Here is a 17,738-nt window from a genome sequence, read left to right as displayed (position 1 = left end):
GAAAACCCTTTGGAACCATTACATAACCCAAGAATTCAACCCAAAGGAATATACTGAAGTTCACTCAAGTTTTGTTCTTTCCCATAATGAGCGAGGTCATAACGTCTACCTTCTGGCCGAATGATGACATGAGAACATACTTGTGGGAACCCACTGGCACACACACACACACTCAGACACACATGAAGTCAATTGAAAGACATCAGGCCACCCAGAGAATGAGTTTTTTGTAAGTACCACCTGCAGAGAAACATTCTTCCCTACCTTCACCCTCCAAGGACCACCCATGGATACTGGCCATTTCCCTGCCCCTCTTACCAGGAAGGATGGGAGGGCACATCCCCAGGCTGGCCAGGTGGCACTAAACACATTATGTCACATAATTAGGTAGACAGTGTAACTGGGAAAAATTCAAAAGAGTCAGAATATTTTTCTCCTACCAATGTTCTTATTTTTTAAAAAATATATATATTCTTTCCTAATGGAAGTTCTTTCAATGTGGCAGAATTATAGGGGAATTATTCTTTTGGGGTTGTGGTGGGGTATTTTTTTTTTTTGGCTTATCTGTATTTTCAACTCTTTTTGCAATAATCGTGGAGAGCTGTTTCCATAGAAACCTCAGCACTATTGGCATTATTTGGGGCCAGATAATTCTGTGCTGCTGGGTGCTGTCCTGTGCAGTAAAGGACACTTAACAGCATCCCTGCTCTCTGCCCAGCAGCTGCCAGTAATATCCCCCCAGGTATAACAATCAAAAACGTCTCTAGATATGGCCAACTCTCCCCTGGTGGGCAAAACCACCCCCAGTGGAGAACCACTGCTGAAAAGTATGCCTGCTAAGACTGAGAATGGGTGGTCAGAGAATGGAAAGAAGAAAAGGAAAGAGGAAGGAGAAAAATCACCAGGTATTCATGCTTCCCACGTGCCATCTTATCTATCCTCACAGGAACTCAGTGGGGGAGGCCCTATGATCATCCCCATTCTAGTGAGGCTGAATGGCTTGTCCCAACTCACATGGCTATTAAGAGAGTGGGTCATGAAAACCAAAAGGAAAGAGTTTCAAGAAAAAGCCATCAGCAGTCAGAGACCATAGATCACTCTTAAAAATGAGTACAAGTGAGGGCACCTAGCTGGCTCAGTCAGTGGAGCTTGCAACTCTTGATCACAGGGTCATGAGTTCAAGCCCCAAGTTGGTGTAGATCCTATGTAATAAAAAAATAAAATAACTAAAGTAGGGAAATTATTTTTTAAAAATAAATATATATGGTACACCAACAAACTATATAACTCAGGTGGCATGAAAAAAATTCCTAGAGAGATACAAACTACAAAACCAACTCTAGAAGTAGAAAATCTAAATACACCTATAACAAGTAAAGAGATTGAGTTAGCATCAAAAAACTATCCTCCAAGAAAAGTCCAAGTCCAGTTGGCTCCATTGGTGAATTTCACCAAACATTTAAAGAATTAAAGCCAAAACATAGGAGAGGGGGAAACACTTACAAATTCTTTCTGGCCTGTATTACCTTGATACCAAAACCATACAAAAACATCACAAGAAAACAACAGACCAATGTCTCCTATAAATACAAACACAAAAACCCTTGACAAAATACTAACAAACCAAATCCAGCAACACATAAAAAGGGTTTTGCACCATGATCACGTGTATCTCATATGAATCTCACAGCCCAGGAATGCAAAGTTGTTTTAACATCTGAAAATCAATTAATGTAATGCACCTTATCAGTAGAATGGAGGGTAAAAACCATATGATCACTTACAGAGATGCAGAACGAGTCATTGACAAAATTCAATATCTCCTCATAACAAAAACATCCAACACACAAAGAATAAAAGGAGGTTCTCTCCACTTAACAAAGGCTATCGATGAAAACCCCACAGCTAACACCAATGTCAGTTGAAAAAGAATAGTTGCTTCCCCCTCTAAGATCAGGAACAAGATGATGATGTCTGCTCTTACCACTCCTATTGAATGTTGCACTGGAGTTCTAGCTTGAGTGATTAGGCAAGAAAACAAAATAAAAGACACCTATACTAAAAAGAGAAAGAAAGAAAGAGAGGAAGAAAGGGAGGGAGGGAGAGAGAGAGAGAGAGAAAAGAAGAAAGAAAGGAAGGAAGGAATTTAAGGATGACATGATCTTATATATGAAGAAACTTATGAAATCCACTAATAAAAACTATAAGGGGAGCACCTGCATGGCTCAATCAGTTAAGCATCTGCCTTTGGCTCAGGTCATGATCTCAGGATCAAGTCCCACATCAGGCTCCCTACTCAGTGAGGTGTCTGCTTCTCCCTTTCCTCTACCCCCCACTCGTGCTTGTTTTCTCTCCCTAGTGTTCACAAACTCTCTCTCTCCCTCCCAAATAAATAAAATCTTTTCTAAAAAGGACTATTAGAATTAATAAATGAGTTCAGCAAGGTTGTAGGCTACAGGGTCATATGTAAAAATGCATAGTATTTCTGTATATTTGCAATGAATAATTTAAAAAAAAGGAATTTAAGAACAATTCCATTTACAATAGCATCAAACAAAATAAAATACTTCATCGTAAATTTAACAATGGCAGTACAAAACTTATCCTTGGAAAACTACAAAATGTTGTTGAAAGAAATCAAAGAAGACCTAAAATGAAAAGACATCCATCTAAAACTTAACATTGTTAAGACAGCTGTACTCCCCAAACTGATCTATAGATTCAATACATTCTCTATCAAAATCCCAGCAGGCATATTTGCAAAAATTGATAAGATTACTCTAAAATTCCTATGGAAAATCAAAAGACCCAGAATAGCCAAAATAATCTTTAAAGAGAAGAAAGAAGCTGGAGGACTTGACTTCCCAATTTCAACACTTACTACAAAGCAGCATTAATCAAGACAGCATGGTGCTGGCATAAGGTTAGACAGACAGATCTATAGAATAGAATTGACAATCCAGAAATAAATTTCCACACTTATGGTCAATTGATTTTCAAGGAGTGTGCCAATATCATTTGATGGGGGGAAAATAGCCTTTTCAACAAAGGGTGCTGGGCCAACTGGATATCCACATGCAAAAGAATTAAGTTGGGCCCCTACCTCACACCATATACAAAAGTTTACTCAAAATGAATCAAAGACCTAAACATAAGAGCTAGTTATTAAACTCTTAGAAGAAAACACAGGCATAAATGACCTTGGATTCATTCATGACCTTGGATTAGGCAATGATTTCATAGATACAACTCAAAAGTACAAGAAATAAAAGAAAAAAATGTATTCATTAGACATCATTACATTAAAAACTTCTGTGCTTCAAAGGACTCCATCAAGCAAGTAAAAAGATGGGATGCCTGGGTGGCTCAGTCATTTAAGCAGCTGCCTTTGGCTCAGATCATGATCCCAGTGTCCTGAGATCAAGCCCCACATGGGGCTCCCTGCTTGGCGGGAATTCTGCTTCTCCCTGTCTGCCTGCTGCTCTGCCTACTCCTGCTCTCTCTCTCTCTCTCTCTCACTCTCTCTCTCTCTCTGTCAAATAAATAAATAAAATCTTTTTTAAAAAAAGCAAGTAAAAACACAACCCACTTACTGGGAGAAAATGTTTGTAGATCATCTATCTCATAAAGGGTTGGTATCCAAAATCTATAGACTCCTATGTGTTCTTTTTTTAATATTTTGTTCATTTATTTGACAGAGATAGAGTGTATAAGCAGGGGGAGCGACAGGCAGAGGCAGAGGGAGAAGCAGGCTCCCCACTGAACAGGGAGCCCAATGCAGGGTTCGATCCCAGGACCCTGGGATCATGACCTGAGCCAAAGGCAGATGCTTAATGACTGAGCCACCCAGGGTCCCAGAATCTATAAACTCTTGGGTTTTTTTTGTTGTTGTTTGTTTGTTTGTTTTTTAAAGATTTTATTTATTATTTATTTGACAGAGAGAGATCACAAGTAGGCAGAGAGGCAGGCAGAGAGAGAGAGGAGGAAGCAGGCTCCCTACTGAGCAGAGAGCCCGATGCGGGACTCGATCCCAGGACCCTGAGATCATGACCTGAGCCGAAGGCAGCGGCTTAACCCACTGAGCCACCCAGGCGCCCAAACTCTTAAACTTAATCATAAAAAGACAAATAACCCAATTGAGAAATGGGCAAAGGGTCTCAACATACATTTCTCCAAAGAAGAAATACAAATGGCCAACAAATGTATAAAAAGATATTCAACACCTTTGGCCATTATGTAAAATGTACAGCTACTTCAAGAAAGAGTCTGGCAGTTCCTCAAAAGGTTAAACATAGAGTTACCATAAAAGCCAGCAATTTCACTACTAGATATAAACAGAAATGGAAACATATATCTACACTAATTGGCTTCTCTTCCAGCCGGCGGGGTACCCAGATTCTGAGATACCACCTCACGCTACCCAAACCCCTCAAAGGCAGAGATCCAGCAGGACTGATTTAAGGCTGCAACTGGGGAGTGATTGCCAATTCCAAGAACACAGCAGGTCCTTTCTCCTTGGTTTCCAGAGGAGAACATCGGTTCATGGAGGTACAGCTCCTCCCTTCCGGAGCCAGTCACCTTGTGGACCCGCCCCGAGACGGACCATGTTTCCTCTGTCAGTGCTCAGCCTCGACAGCTCCCGGTGCAGTGTTTCCCAAGTGCAGTGTCTGCACTTGGCACTTGGTATCTGTTTCCTGCTGTGCTCCTGCAGGAACCCTGGGAGATCAATGCTTTTGTAGACCCACCGGTCTTTCTCCAAAAGCCCTGAGGCCAGATGTGCTGCAGAAATCAGACTTCTTCAAACCGTAGAAAGGTAATGTGATGCATTCAACGGTATTACATAACACCCCCAATAGGCCTGGGGCAGCACCCTTTAATCAAACATATTAATATTTCCACAGTGAGGTATATGAATATTCACCCTGAGTGAAATAAACCTAAACTATAAATAGCTTCTCATCAGCTCAGGGCACGTTTTACAGAGTTGAGCTCTAACTAGCTCCGTCTGCTTTGACGCCTCCTGCCCTCACCCTTCCACTACCACACTCTCCTTCTTTCTGTACAAAAGCCTATTCTCACCACATTCTGCGGCCCCCAGCTTCTGTGTCCACCCCCAGTTTGGTGCTTGTCATCCATCCTAACCTTCTGGCAAACGCTCAGAGTTCTTTGTGTATATAAACACTTTTTAGGCTGAACTGTGGACACAAGGGCACCAATGGGTTATATTGAAAAAGGAAATACGCTCTTGCCCCCGACCGCATGGAAAAGGCTCAGATCCCCTGACCCGCACAGGGTTTCACCTCCTCTGGGAAAATAAAAAGCAAGATCTGGCAGAGCAGGCTGTGTTTTGAGTCTGAGACCTGCCCTCACATCCCTGCTCTAGAGCCCGCTATGCTTTCTGGTAGCCTGTTACTTTCAATGACCCTTTTCCTTGGACTGGCCTTAAGAGCTCTGGCTTCTGGCCCTAGTATGAACCTCATCTACCGAGATGCTAGGTGCCTCTGCAGAGGCCACTTCATTCATTCACTCAACCATTTTTGCCAGGGGCCATTCCAGATGCTAGGGTTTTAACAGTGAATAAAACAGACAAGTTTCCTTTCCACTTGAGCTTGTGCTCTAATGGGGTGACTGCTGATAAACAAATGACATGTAATATAACATCAGGCAGCAAAAAGGCACTGTGAAGAAAAAGAAAGCAGGATAAGGTTATAAAGAAAGAATGAGGGGCACCTGGGTGGCTCAGTGGGTTAAGCCTCTGCCTTCAGCTCAGGTCATCATCTCAGGGTCCTCGGATCGAGCCCCACATCAGGCTCTCTGCTTGGTGGGGAGCCTGGTTCCTCCTCTCTCTATGCCTGCCTCTCTGTCTACTTGTGGTCTCTGTCTGTCAAATAAATAAATAAAATCTTTTTAAAAAGAAAGAAAGAGGGATGCCTGGGTGGCTCAGTTGGTTAAGCAGCTGCCTTCGGCTCAGGTCATGATCCCAGCGTCCTGGGATCGAGTCCCATATCGGGCTCCTTGCTCGGCGGGGAGCCTGCTTCTCCCTCTGCCTCTGCCTGCCACGCTGTCTGCCTGTGCTTGCTCTCTCCACCTCTCTCTCTCTCTGATAAATAAATAAAAATAAAATCTTTAAAAGAAAAAAAGAAAGAAAGAAAGAATGAGGATGCTATTTTTTTTTAAGTTTTTTAAAATTCATTTGAGAGAGAGAGCACAAGCAGGGGAAGAGGCAGAGGGAGAAGGAGAAGCAGACTCCCCACTGAGCTGGGAGCCCCATGTGAGGCTCAATCCCAGGGCCTGGAGATGATGACCTGAGCTGAAGGCAGACCCTTAACTGACTGAGCCACGCAGGCATCCCGGGGACGCTATTTTAGATAGAGTAGCACGCACAACCTCTCTAAAGAGGCAGCATTTCAGTGGTAATCTGAATTAAGCAAGAGAACGAGCCATGAGGCTATCTGGAAGAAGTACAGTATAGACTGAAGAGACAAATTCAAATGCTCTGTGTAGGAAATGGGTTGGCACTGAGGAAGGTGGGAAAATTGGGGGCACAAAGGAGTCATGACCCATAGCAACTCTGATATTCAGTCGGGAGCTTCAGCAGCTTGTTGGAGCCTGATGGCCTTGGAGGACTTAAAGGTCAGTACTTAAAGGACTTAAAGAAAAAGTAGAAAGATGTGATTGGAAACTGGATGAAAGGAGATTCTTGTTACATGATGTCCAAAAGTTTAGCAGCATTGTCACCTGTGGGAATTTGGAAAGTAGAAAATGTACTTAATGTGCTAGGTGATCGGGCCCACGAGATTTCCAAGCAGAGTTTTGGAGTTTCCACCTAGTTTCTTCTTGCCTGTTCTAGTAGGATGAGACAGAAGAGAAATGAGCCAGAAGGAGTAGCTGTGAAATGTAAAGGAATGAGAACTTTCTGGTTTTGAAAATCCCTGGCTTCTCTCTAGATGGCAAATGATGGTAAAATTAAGAGACCGTTTCTGGGAAAAGAGCCAATCCAGAGAAATAGCCAGAAAATGTGGGCTAAAGATGAAACTGAGGAAGGGACTGTAAAATCTGCCATTGAGTATCAGAAAATGTAAGGGGTCAGTCGCTTTGGAGGACCGTTCACTTAATAAGGCTTCTAAGCAAGCTTAGAGGGGTCACTCCTCTGTAGTCTTAGCAGCATCCCAAAGTGGAAAAGGGTTTATCTCAAAGAGATTTGTCTGATGGAGCCAATCCCAATAAGATTCACAGGACATCCATAAAGGCTTTAGGAGAACTGTATTGGTAAAACCACTGCTCCCTTGAGCTGATAGAGACAAAGACAGTTCAAAATTAAAGAATGTCTTTGGGCTTCCAAACCTCTACAGGCAGGAAGAAGGCTGAGAAAATCGATCAACTGTAACATAAGCTGCCTTTCATGGAAAAGGAAATATGGCTCTGAAGGAAAAACCAAGATTCCATAGGGCAGAGCCAAGAGCCATGGAGAATTATTCCTAGCCATTAAGTTCCAAGAAAAGAACTCCCAACATTGAAGATTCTGATATATTTCACTATTGCTATTGGCCAGGGACTTCCCAATGTCTCCTTTTTTTGAATGGAGAGTGTCTCTGATGGTTAAGCCTCTCACAATATTGTACGCTGTGTGGGCGGGTGGGTGAGAAGAACAGATAACTGTCTTTTCAGTTCATGCATCTTCAGACCACGGGGAACTGTACCCAGAGAGAAATACTTGGGGAATCTCACCCAGGAAATGTCATAGGTTCCTGATTTAGATAATGATATTCTAAATTATGAGCTGTGATATGAGACTTTAGGGGACCCTGGAGGAGGTAAGAATATTTCCATGTAGGAGGGACATGACTGACTAGGGACCAGAGGGCAGGTTATGGTAAACGGCCCCATGGGATCCCCTCTCTTGGTGTTCACATTTCCTCCCATGGTGCACAGGAAGTCCTGTGTAACCGGTTAATAGGCTATTGTAGAAAGGATGGTATATCACTTCTACTACTAAGTCATTAGAGGCTTTGTGGCTTCTGCCTTGCTCCCTCTTGCATCGCTCACTCTGGAGGAATCTAGCCACCATGTAAGGACATGCAAGCAGCCCTCTGGGTGACTTTACATGGTGGGGACTGAGGCCACCTACCAAAGTCAGCCCTAGTTCCCCAGCGACTGTTAGTGACCCATCCTGGGAGCAGAGCCTCTAGCCAGTCAAGCCTACAGAGGACCTCAGCCCTCGCCAACAGCTTGGCTCCAACATAATGAGAAACTTCATTTCTAAACCATTCAGGGAAGTCACTCCTGAATTCTTGAGCCACAGAAACTACGTGAGATAATAAATATTTATTGTTGCATGGAGCCCCTAACTTTGCGAACAATTTGTAATGCAGCAGTAGATAACAAATACGAATGGGCATCCATGCTTTGCTTAAATCCTTCCTGGATCAGAGAATCATTTATTCATTCATTCAGTGGTTATTGAGCATCTCCTCTGTGTCGCCAGCCCTCCGTGTGGGAGCGCCCCATCTCCCCACCCCCACAAGTGACGGACGTGGTCATGTGACTTGCTTTGACCAATGATGGTTGAGCAGAAGTGATTACACGTCACTCTAAGTAGAGGTTTCAGAGCCTTTACATGGTTCTACCACCACACTACCCCCCCAACCCCTGCCCCCCACCCAATACAGCACTTTCCTAGCTGATGCTTCAGCCTAACCCTGGAGTAAAGAGGATGTGGAGCACAGAACCGCAGCAACTTGTACCATTATCACGAATATACCTTTGTTATTACAACCACTAAGTTTTGGTGGCTGTTATGCAGCAGAACCCAGCAACAGCTGACTGATACAGTCCTCCTATGCCAGTGCCTCATGGGATGCTGTATTCTGGGATCTCTTCATCTTGGCTGTCCTCCTCAGAATGCTTCCTGGCTCATCACTACTCCTCCCAGGGCTCAGCATGGTGGAGTCTGAGCAGTCCAGAGAATAGTGAGCCTTGTCCCTCTCAGAATCGGTGTCACACAATCACTCCACAGCTGCCCAAAACATGGGAGATCTTGCTGTCTGGCAACCTCACAGTCTGGAGCACAGAAACCTCCCACATAGCTACAGAAGAATGTCTCTGGGGACCAAAAAGATGTCATGAGTCCACATTCTGAGGCTTGAGGACCTGACCTCTAGGACAGGCTTCTAACTTCCTCTGAGCCTAATTAAACTTCTTAACCTAAGCCTAACAAGTTTGGTGATATGGTGACCAAGCCCACAGCAGATTCAAAGGTGCAAACTTGAGGTAAACTGACATGTTAGATGCAATGGGGTGGGATCCAGGAAAGAAACGGGAGGATGGGTGCCCCTGACCCAACTCACAACTACTCTGCAGGATCGGTATTAAGATGCCCATTTTACAGGAGAGCAAACTGAGGCTCAGATAGGTTAATAAATTGCCAAGTCACAAGCTTGTTGTCAGAATTCAAGCAGGCATAAGTGGGTACTCCATAACAGCTCCTGGTGCTGATTTTGACCTGAGGAGGGGCAGAAAATACCAAGTGTTCCCTCATCCCATTCCCTTCAGGGAGGTACAGTGGATTCACAGGCGCCCTCAGAAGAGGTGATGCAAGGCTGAGCACTGCCAGTGGGCACAAACAGAGCCCAGAGGAGGAGCCTGGGGTCAGGCAGCATGCTCTCTTAGGAAACTCTGGCTAAGACCAGAACCACCCCAGAGTTTTGGAAGACTGATGAACTCCTTCCTAGGATTTTTAAATTTGTTTTTTATTTTATTGTGGTAAAATATACCTAACATAAAATTCACCATTTTAGCTACTTTGAAGTGTACATTTCCACGGCATGAAGTATGTTCCCATCCCCACCACCCATCTCCAGAACTTTTTCATCTTCCCAAATGGAAACTTTGTACCCATGAAACGGTATCCCCCACTCTCCCTCCCCCAGCCCCTGGTGACCACCATTCCACATTCTGTCTTCCTTGACTTCTCTGGGGACTCCCTGTATGTGGAATTATATAGATTTGTCTTATCGTGATGGGCTATTTCACTTAGTAAAATACCTTCAAGCTTCATCCGCATTATAGCAGGTATCAGAATCTCCTTCTTTTGAAAACTGAAATTAATATTCCTTTGGATATATATGCCACATTTTGTTTATCTGCTGATGGACACTTGGGCTGTTCTTACGTTTCGGCTGTTGTGAATAGCCAAACATGGGTGTACACATATCTCTTCGAGACACCTGCTTTCAGTTCTTTTGGGTCTATAAACAGAAGTGGAATTCCAAGCCTATATGGTAATTCTATGTTTAGTTTTTTGAGGAGCTATAAAACCATTTTCCACAGCTGGGGCACCATTTCACATCCCCACCAGCAGTGCACAAGGGGTCCAGTTTCTCCATGTCCTCACCAACAGGTATTATTATTTTTTTAATAATAGACATCCTAATGAGTATGAACTCATATCTAATTGTGGTTTTGCTTTACATTTTCCTAATGATCAGTGACATTGGGCATCTTCTCATGCACCTAATAGCTATTTGTAAATCTTCTTCAGAGAAATGTCTGGTCAAGTGTGAGCATGAAACTACCCAGCAATGTGCACGCGTGGTCATCTCAGTGGCGCAGAATGGAGTGATTCAGTTGTTATTGACATGTTATTGACATGAAACCCCTAAATTTAAGAATTCTTCTTTTTAATTGGGTTGTTTGGGGTTTTTGTTGTTGCTGCTGCATTTTAGGAATTCTTGATATATTATGGATATTAACCCCTTATTAGATCTGTGGTTGACAAACATTATCTCCCATCCAATGAGTTCCCTTTTTGCTCTATGGATAATATCCTTTGACAGCAAAAGTTTTTTTATTTCAAAGAAGACCCAATTTATCTATTTTTCCTTTTGTTGTCTATGCTTTTGGGGTCATATCCAAGAAATCTTTGCCAAGCCCAACAATGTGAACTTTTCCCCCATGTTTCATCCTAAGGATTTCATAGTTCCAGCTCCTACATTTAGGTCTTGGATCCATTTTGAGTTAACATCGTGTGCGTTTCATGGTAAGGGTCAAACCTCGCCCTTTTGCATGGGGAGATCACGTTTTCCCAGCACCACTTGTCAGACAAATTATTTTTTGCATGGACAAACACCAAAGCTATGTTCCTAGTTCTTACAGAACTAGAAGCCAAAATGAATACACAGATTAAACACAAACAAAACAAATGAGCAGTGAAAGTCAAGCAGCACTAAATGAACATAAAAATGATGTTATTTTGTTAAAATTAAATCACCCGCTGCTCAGTGGTAGCAAAGCGGGTTCTGCGGGTTGTCTCGCCACAGTTTTCCCCTGGAACCGCTGCCTGGATGCACCAGCCCCTTATTAATCTGCCTCTGTTCTGTTCCCATCAGCCAAGACATTGAATACTCCATCACGCTGTCTCTCTCTCTCTCACGCACACACACGCGCACACACCACACACGCATGCACGCGCGCGTGCACGCACACACACGGTGAGCATGAAACTACCCGGCAATGTGCACGCGTGGTCATCTCAGTGCCGCAGAATGGAGTGATTCAGTTGTTATTGACATGTTATTGACATGAAACCCCTAAATTTAAGAATTCTTGTAAAGCACTCATGAATCTTGACAATATGTCTGAGGACTCCAGGGAGTCATGGACACCAAGTCAGAAACCCTGAGCTTTGCAATGCCATGGATGGAGCTAGAGAGCCGTATGCCGAGTGAAGTAAGTCGGTCAGAGAATAACAAATACGGTATGACCTCATTCATGTGCGGAATTTAAGAAACGAAACAAACAAGCCAAGGGAGTGGGAAGAGAGAGGGAGAAAGACAAGACAAGAAACAGACTCTTAGGGGTGCCTGAGTGGCTCAGTGCATTAAAGCCTCTGCCTTCGGCTCAGGTCATGGTCTCAGAGTCCTGGGATCAAGCCCCGCATCCAGCTCTCTGCTCAGCAGGGAGCCTGCTTCTTCCTCTACCTGCCCTCCACCTGCTTGTGTTTGTGCGCTCTCTCTCTGTCTCTCTCTCTCTCTGTCAAATAAATAAAATAAAAAGAAAGAAATAGACTTAACTCCAGAGAACAAACTGACAGTTACAGTGAGGGGGGGTGGGGCAGGTGCAACAGGAGATGAGGCCTGAGGAGGACCCTTGCGGTGATGAGCCCCTGGTGACGTATAGACCAGGTGAATTACTATACGGCACACCCAAAACTAATACAACACTGTGTGTTAGCGCTACTGGAAGTAAAATAAAAACTTAAAAAAAGAAAGAAAGGAAGTCTGAGTTTGGTAGCCATAGCACAAAAGCCGAGACTAGACTATATGGGTTAACAGGGCTTTAACAAGGAGTTAAAATGCTCGGTTTGTAAATGTGAACAATGGGCTTCGCGGGGGCAAGGCCACATGCGTGCAGACGATGCTTGCTTACGGCACGTTTGCCTTTTACAGCTCTGGATCCCTCGGCCAACCTCAAGCAGGCTCACACACCCCCACCCCACCCCACCCTCACCACCCCCAGGGAATACCCTCCCCTCCGCCCAACCCCTCTCCCCAGCGGCTACAGCATCACACACACCCCTTCCTCCTCCCTCTCGGCTGTTGTCCTCCCAGCGTTTTGCTCTGAGAACTTCCTCACCACCACCCCCAGCACACCTGCCCTGCTCCTTCTTTCCTGATCCCAGAGGCTCTGTCCTGGTTGCTTCCAGAGCCACCCCTCCAGGCCACACAGAGCAGAGCCTCTCATGGTCAAGGACACATGTCCTTCCAGTAAATCTCCCCTCCTCCCGCATCTGAGCTCAGACATTCCCATCAGCTCTACATTCTCCTACCTGGGACTTCAGAAACTCACTCTTGGATCTCTCTCCCCCTTCAAATGCGGTCTTATTTCTCTCTTTCCCTTTGGAGCAAAACCCATAGCAGCCCCCTAGGTAGGGTGGCCTCCACCCTCTCCGCTTTCACTCCCATTGGCTCAGAAACCCTCGCCAGGCAGGCTTGCAAGCGAAACTGCTCTCATCCAAGGTCGCCTGGATCCCAGAGGCGCGTTAGCAAGTCCACTGTCAATGCCTCACAGCCAAACGCCAGGTCCATGGCTGTACCTGGCGGAGGGGACCAAAACAGTGTCAGACTGAGTGCCTTTCCCACCACCTTCCCCCTCGCATCCATAGACAGCTCCAGCCTCTTGTTGCCCTGGGTGAGCCCAGGGCAAACCAGCACGTGAAAAGATGCTCAAACACCATTACTCATCAGGGAAATGCAGATCAAGACCACGATGAGATACCACTCTACACCCACGCGGGTGGCTGTCATTTAAAAAACAAAAAACAGACAATAACCAGGGTGGGAAAGGTTGTGGAGAAGTTGGATCCTTCTTCCCACATTGCTGCTGGGAACTCAGGATACAGCCACCGTGAAAAACCATGTTGGCAATTCCTCAAAAAGGTGAATGTAGAGCTAGCCTAGGACCCAGCAATCCCACTCCTGGGCATACACCCCAAAGAACAGAAGACATCAAAAAAAAAAAAAAAAAAGAACCAAAGACATGTACATGTATGTCCAAAGACCTGTACATGTATGTTCACAGCAATCCTATTTACAAGAGTCGAAACAGCCCCCGTGCATCACCAGATGAATGGATATACAACACGTGGTCTGTCCAGCAGAACCCCAAAAAACCAACATTTGGTTCCATTTACATAAAACATCCAGAACAGGTCAATGCACAGACGCAGAAAGTAGGTCAGCCGTTGCTGGGGTCTGAGGGAGGGGGGCTTGGTCAGTGAAAGCTTACTGCATACGGGGCTCTCCTTTGGGGTGATGGAAATGTTTCAGACCTAGAGAGATCTGGGTGACAGTTGCCCATCAATGTGAATGTACTAAAGTCCACTGGTTTGTACGCTTTAAAGTGGTTAATTTCACAGTATATGAATTCTACTCTAATAAATAAACCCACCAACCTCCACCAGCTCTACCATCAAAATCTGTCACTGACTACCCCTCGCTGCCGCTGCCCTGGTCCTAGCCACAGTCACCTCTATCCAGAGCCTCCTTAAGGGTCTCCAAGCTTCTATCCTTGCCTAGCTAAGCCAAGGCAGATCACATCTGCCTCTGCTCTAAAGCCTCCCATGACCTGCATGGTGTTCAGAGTCAAAGTCAAAGTCCTTGCCAGGACCCACCTGGCCAGGGTAGCATCCTGCTCCTTTCCTGCCTCAACCCTGCTACTCCTCAGCCACAGCTTGCCTCCACCCCCACCCCAGGCCCCAGCCGGCCCGTTGCCTCCCTACCCAGCTCTCCGCTCTCCTGGCCTGGAAAGTTCCTCCTGCTATCCGCCCCACTCACACCTCCCTTCCCTCGGGTCTTCAGGCTCTCCTTGGTAGTCCCTTCCTAAAAATCTCAGCCCTCGCCCACCTTCCCCAATGTCGTTTTACCTCTGTCGCTCACTGGGGTTCACCTACTAGACAGTCCATCTCTTCACTTTCCTCCAGTGAAATTAAAGCTCCACAAGGGCAGGATTTTCCCCTTTTCCATTCCCCGCTAGACTCTCAACACGAGGGACCATGCTCGGCACAGAGGACACAATAAATATTTATCAAATGAATGGCTGGATTGGCTTGGAGTGGCACGTATGAGGTGGTGCTCAGAAGCAAAGAACTCAGATGCACGGAACATTCCACGCCAGTCCCGTTCGCTTCCAGCATCCGCCTAGAAGGAAGGAGACATTCTCACAGCCGTCAGAGGCAGAGCTTGAGCAAGGAGGTGAGGGCCTCCATGAAGGGGGAAGCCCCTTGGAGGGGAGGGACACCTCGCTTGCCTCACCCCAGCCCCACCCCTATGGGATCAAAGCTCCCTTTTGACCAGTCCCCAGCGTGCCAGGCCTGTGAACCAAGCTCAGATGACAATCTTGCCTCAGAACCACAGCATGAGTCCCTGTAAAAGACGTCTTTGGGGAGACATACACCAAGGCAGCAGCTGGAGAAGGCTCAGCTGGTCCCCTTCTCTCGCGGGAGCCTGCAGAGGTCAGGGCGTGAGTGGAGCCCAGACAGCTAACCGTGACCCGCACCAGTCCGAGGACAGGCACAACGGATTTCTTCCATCAAACCCCATGGTCAGAGAACGGCGTGTCTGGTGCCAGCCGACCTCACTCTGGATGGGATTTGAGTGGCTTAATAAGGATAGTAAAAACACAAGGGGCGCCTGGGTGGCTCAGTGGATTAAAGCCTCAGCCTTTGGCTCAGGTCATGATCTCAGGGTCCGGGGATCGATCCCCGCATCGGGTTCTCTGCTTATCGGGGAGCCTGCTTCCTCCTCTCTCTCTCTCTGCCTGCCTCTCTGCCTCCTTATGATCTCTGTCTGTCAAGTAAATAAATAAGAGCTTTAAAAAACACACACACAACAAGAGGACATTAGTTGCACAAGGATGGGAAAAAAAAGATAAATGGGAACTGCACGGAATGATTGAGAGAAGAGGGGAGGCTGTGAGGGCAGAGAGAGGGATTTCAAACCAGCCCAGAAGGGGGGAAGGCTTCCCAGAGGATGTGACCAATGACCTATTGGGTCTTACCAATGAGCAGATGAAAAGGAACGGAAGGCTGTGTCAGGGGTCTGCAGGGCTCCCCTTGGGTTCGATGATTTGACGAAAGGACTCAGAGGATTCAGAAAAGCTGCCGTACTCACAATCATGGCAGATCTCAGGAAAAAAAAAAAAAAAAAGATACAGATTAAAATCAGCAAAGGGAAAGGTGCAGCAGATGGGGTTCAAGGTGAGACCCGCCGAGTCTCCAGCTGTCCTCTCACCCTGGAGTCCTGTGGACGATGTTCGCTCTCTCGGGGATAACGCGCATGGCCCCCAAGCCTGGGGGTCCAGGGTTGTACTGGGAGTCAGGCTTGAAGGCCAGGGGCGCTCGCATGACTGATCTTAACTGCTCTGTCTCTAACCTCCCCAGAGGCTCAGACAGGCTGAAGCAGAGGCCAGAGGCCCAGGTGAACAGAAACAGGCATTTGCCGTAAGTCCCACTTCGAGAGCACACCAGACTCCTGGGTCACCAAGACTCCCTATCGTGCAGGATATTTCGAGGGCCCAGAGGTTAGCTCCCAGGAGCCGGCCAAGGCCTCTGCAGGACTGGAGCAGCCTGGCTAACCCTCTCCTACTGAGTCCACCCCAGACCGCACAGGTCCCCCCAATGTGAGGCTAAATCATGTGTCATTGGTTACCCTTGGAAATCCTTCTGGAAGATGCTATTTTGGAGCTCTCTGTCCAGAGAGCCAGCCAGAACAGCCAGCTTCTGTCCAGGGTTGTAGTGGGTTTACACTGAAGCCACACTGTGCGGAAATGCGGGTCTGAAGCCCTAGACTGGCTCTCAGCAGCTGCATCCCCAGAGAGTGTGGAGGGTGCGGCAGGGGGACCACTCTCTCCCACCCAGGGCTCTTAACTCCATGCCAGGCACACTTTGCCTTACACCTATTAGCCTGTTGGCTTCTCACACTACGCCTCAGAGCATTGGATAAGGTACTACCTGCATTTACAGAAGGGGAAACTGAGTCACGGAGCACGTCCATCGTACCCCAGATCACGCGGCTGGCTGTGGAAGGGGCAGTGGCTTCAACCTGGGCTGTCCAGCTTTGAGGTCTGCCTCCTACCACTGCCCTCCACCGCCTCTTACAAGGCAGACTGATGGAACCCTTCTAAGCCCCAAAGCCAAGCAGGCCGCGTCAGAGCCGCTCCCGCAGGATTCAGTTGCCAGCTACCCGCGGTGCATACTCACTAAAGGGGAAAGGGAACGGGCTCAGAAACCGATCTTACAGCCAGACCAGGATGGTGACAGAGAGACAGGAAGATAAAGAAATGCTACCCCAGCTGATTGGAGAAAGGGGTATCCTCAGGAGAAAAGTAAAGACCCCTACAAATGGCGTCAGTACTTTTCAGCCTCTGGAGGGCTCTGATAGGTGGGACAAGAAGAGGCGAGGCTCGTAGTGTCCCCGGATATGGGAGGGGACTTAGAGATTAGAAACAGACCAGGGCAAACTCCAAAGACAATGGGAGTGGCCTGCCTGCAGCCTGGGAGGGGGGTGGGGCAGATTTTCTCTCTTCCGGAAGCCGCTGTGAGGGATCCTCCCCCACGAGGAGCTGGAGGACCCACGGAGGGCTGACGGGTCTCAGAGGAAGCCAGGAAAATGGACACAGAAGGACGGGGCTGGGCTCTTGAGGGTTGTTTGTGGGTTTCATGGTGACCCTGTCACTGCAGGCGAGGAGATGGGTATGGCCTGAGCCCCAGGGCAATGCCCTTGGAGGTGGGGTCCGGAGGCTGGCAGGACCTCAGTGGGTGGATTCACCCCTGGCTCCCACGTTGGGCCGAGTCTGGTGAGGGCTTGTTGGGACAGCAGACCCTGGTGAATGCAGATGGCTCTCCATGGGGACCCCACGAGGCACAGTCTACAGGATCCTGGGTCTGTAACCAGCAGGGTTGCAGCAGGAGACAGAAATCACATGTTACTTTAGCAGGGGACATGTCATATACAGAAGTATGAGCTAAGCATTGAAGAACTGGAAAGGCAGAAAGGAGAACTCTAAGGTGTCAGGGAGTCCGCGGTTTGGGGAACACACCCAGCCCTCAGCAAAGGGACAAAACGAGACTGGAACAATTCAACCCAGAAGCTGGGCAGAGGGTTCCAGTGGGGCCTGGAAAGCAGACCTCAGAGGAACAGCCACTGCAGCTGGTGCTGGTGACACCCAGGGGGCCCAGGGGC

At 47.0% G+C, this 17,738-nt stretch overlaps 1 long non-coding RNA gene across 2 annotated transcripts in view; it reads right to left on the bottom strand.

The window, feature by feature from the left end:
* Nucleotides 1-17,332, bottom strand: part of LOC101683536 — a 49,875-nt gene extending 32,543 nt beyond the window's left edge. The window contains exons 1-3 of one of the 2 annotated variants that reach the window (XR_200732.3): nt 16,757-17,332; nt 15,556-15,681; nt 14,563-14,696 (exon numbers count right to left, since the gene is read on the bottom strand). This is a non-coding gene — a long non-coding RNA (uncharacterized LOC101683536). Of the gene's footprint in view, nt 1-14,562; nt 14,697-15,555; nt 15,682-16,756 lie in introns of those variants that run through there. The other variant, XR_001176143.2, reaches the window with a different exon arrangement.
* Between the last annotated feature and the right edge of the window lie 406 nt (nt 17,333-17,738).

The sequence above is a fragment of the Mustela putorius genome, unplaced genomic scaffold (assembly GCF_011764305.1).
Source record: "Mustela putorius furo isolate JIRA1106 unplaced genomic scaffold, ASM1176430v1.1 tig00000127_pilon_pilon_pilon, whole genome shotgun sequence".
Classification (NCBI taxonomy): Eukaryota; Metazoa; Chordata; class Mammalia; order Carnivora; family Mustelidae; genus Mustela; species Mustela putorius.
Note: the sequence above shows the minus strand (reverse complement) of the source record. Positions and strands in the feature narration are given on the sequence as shown.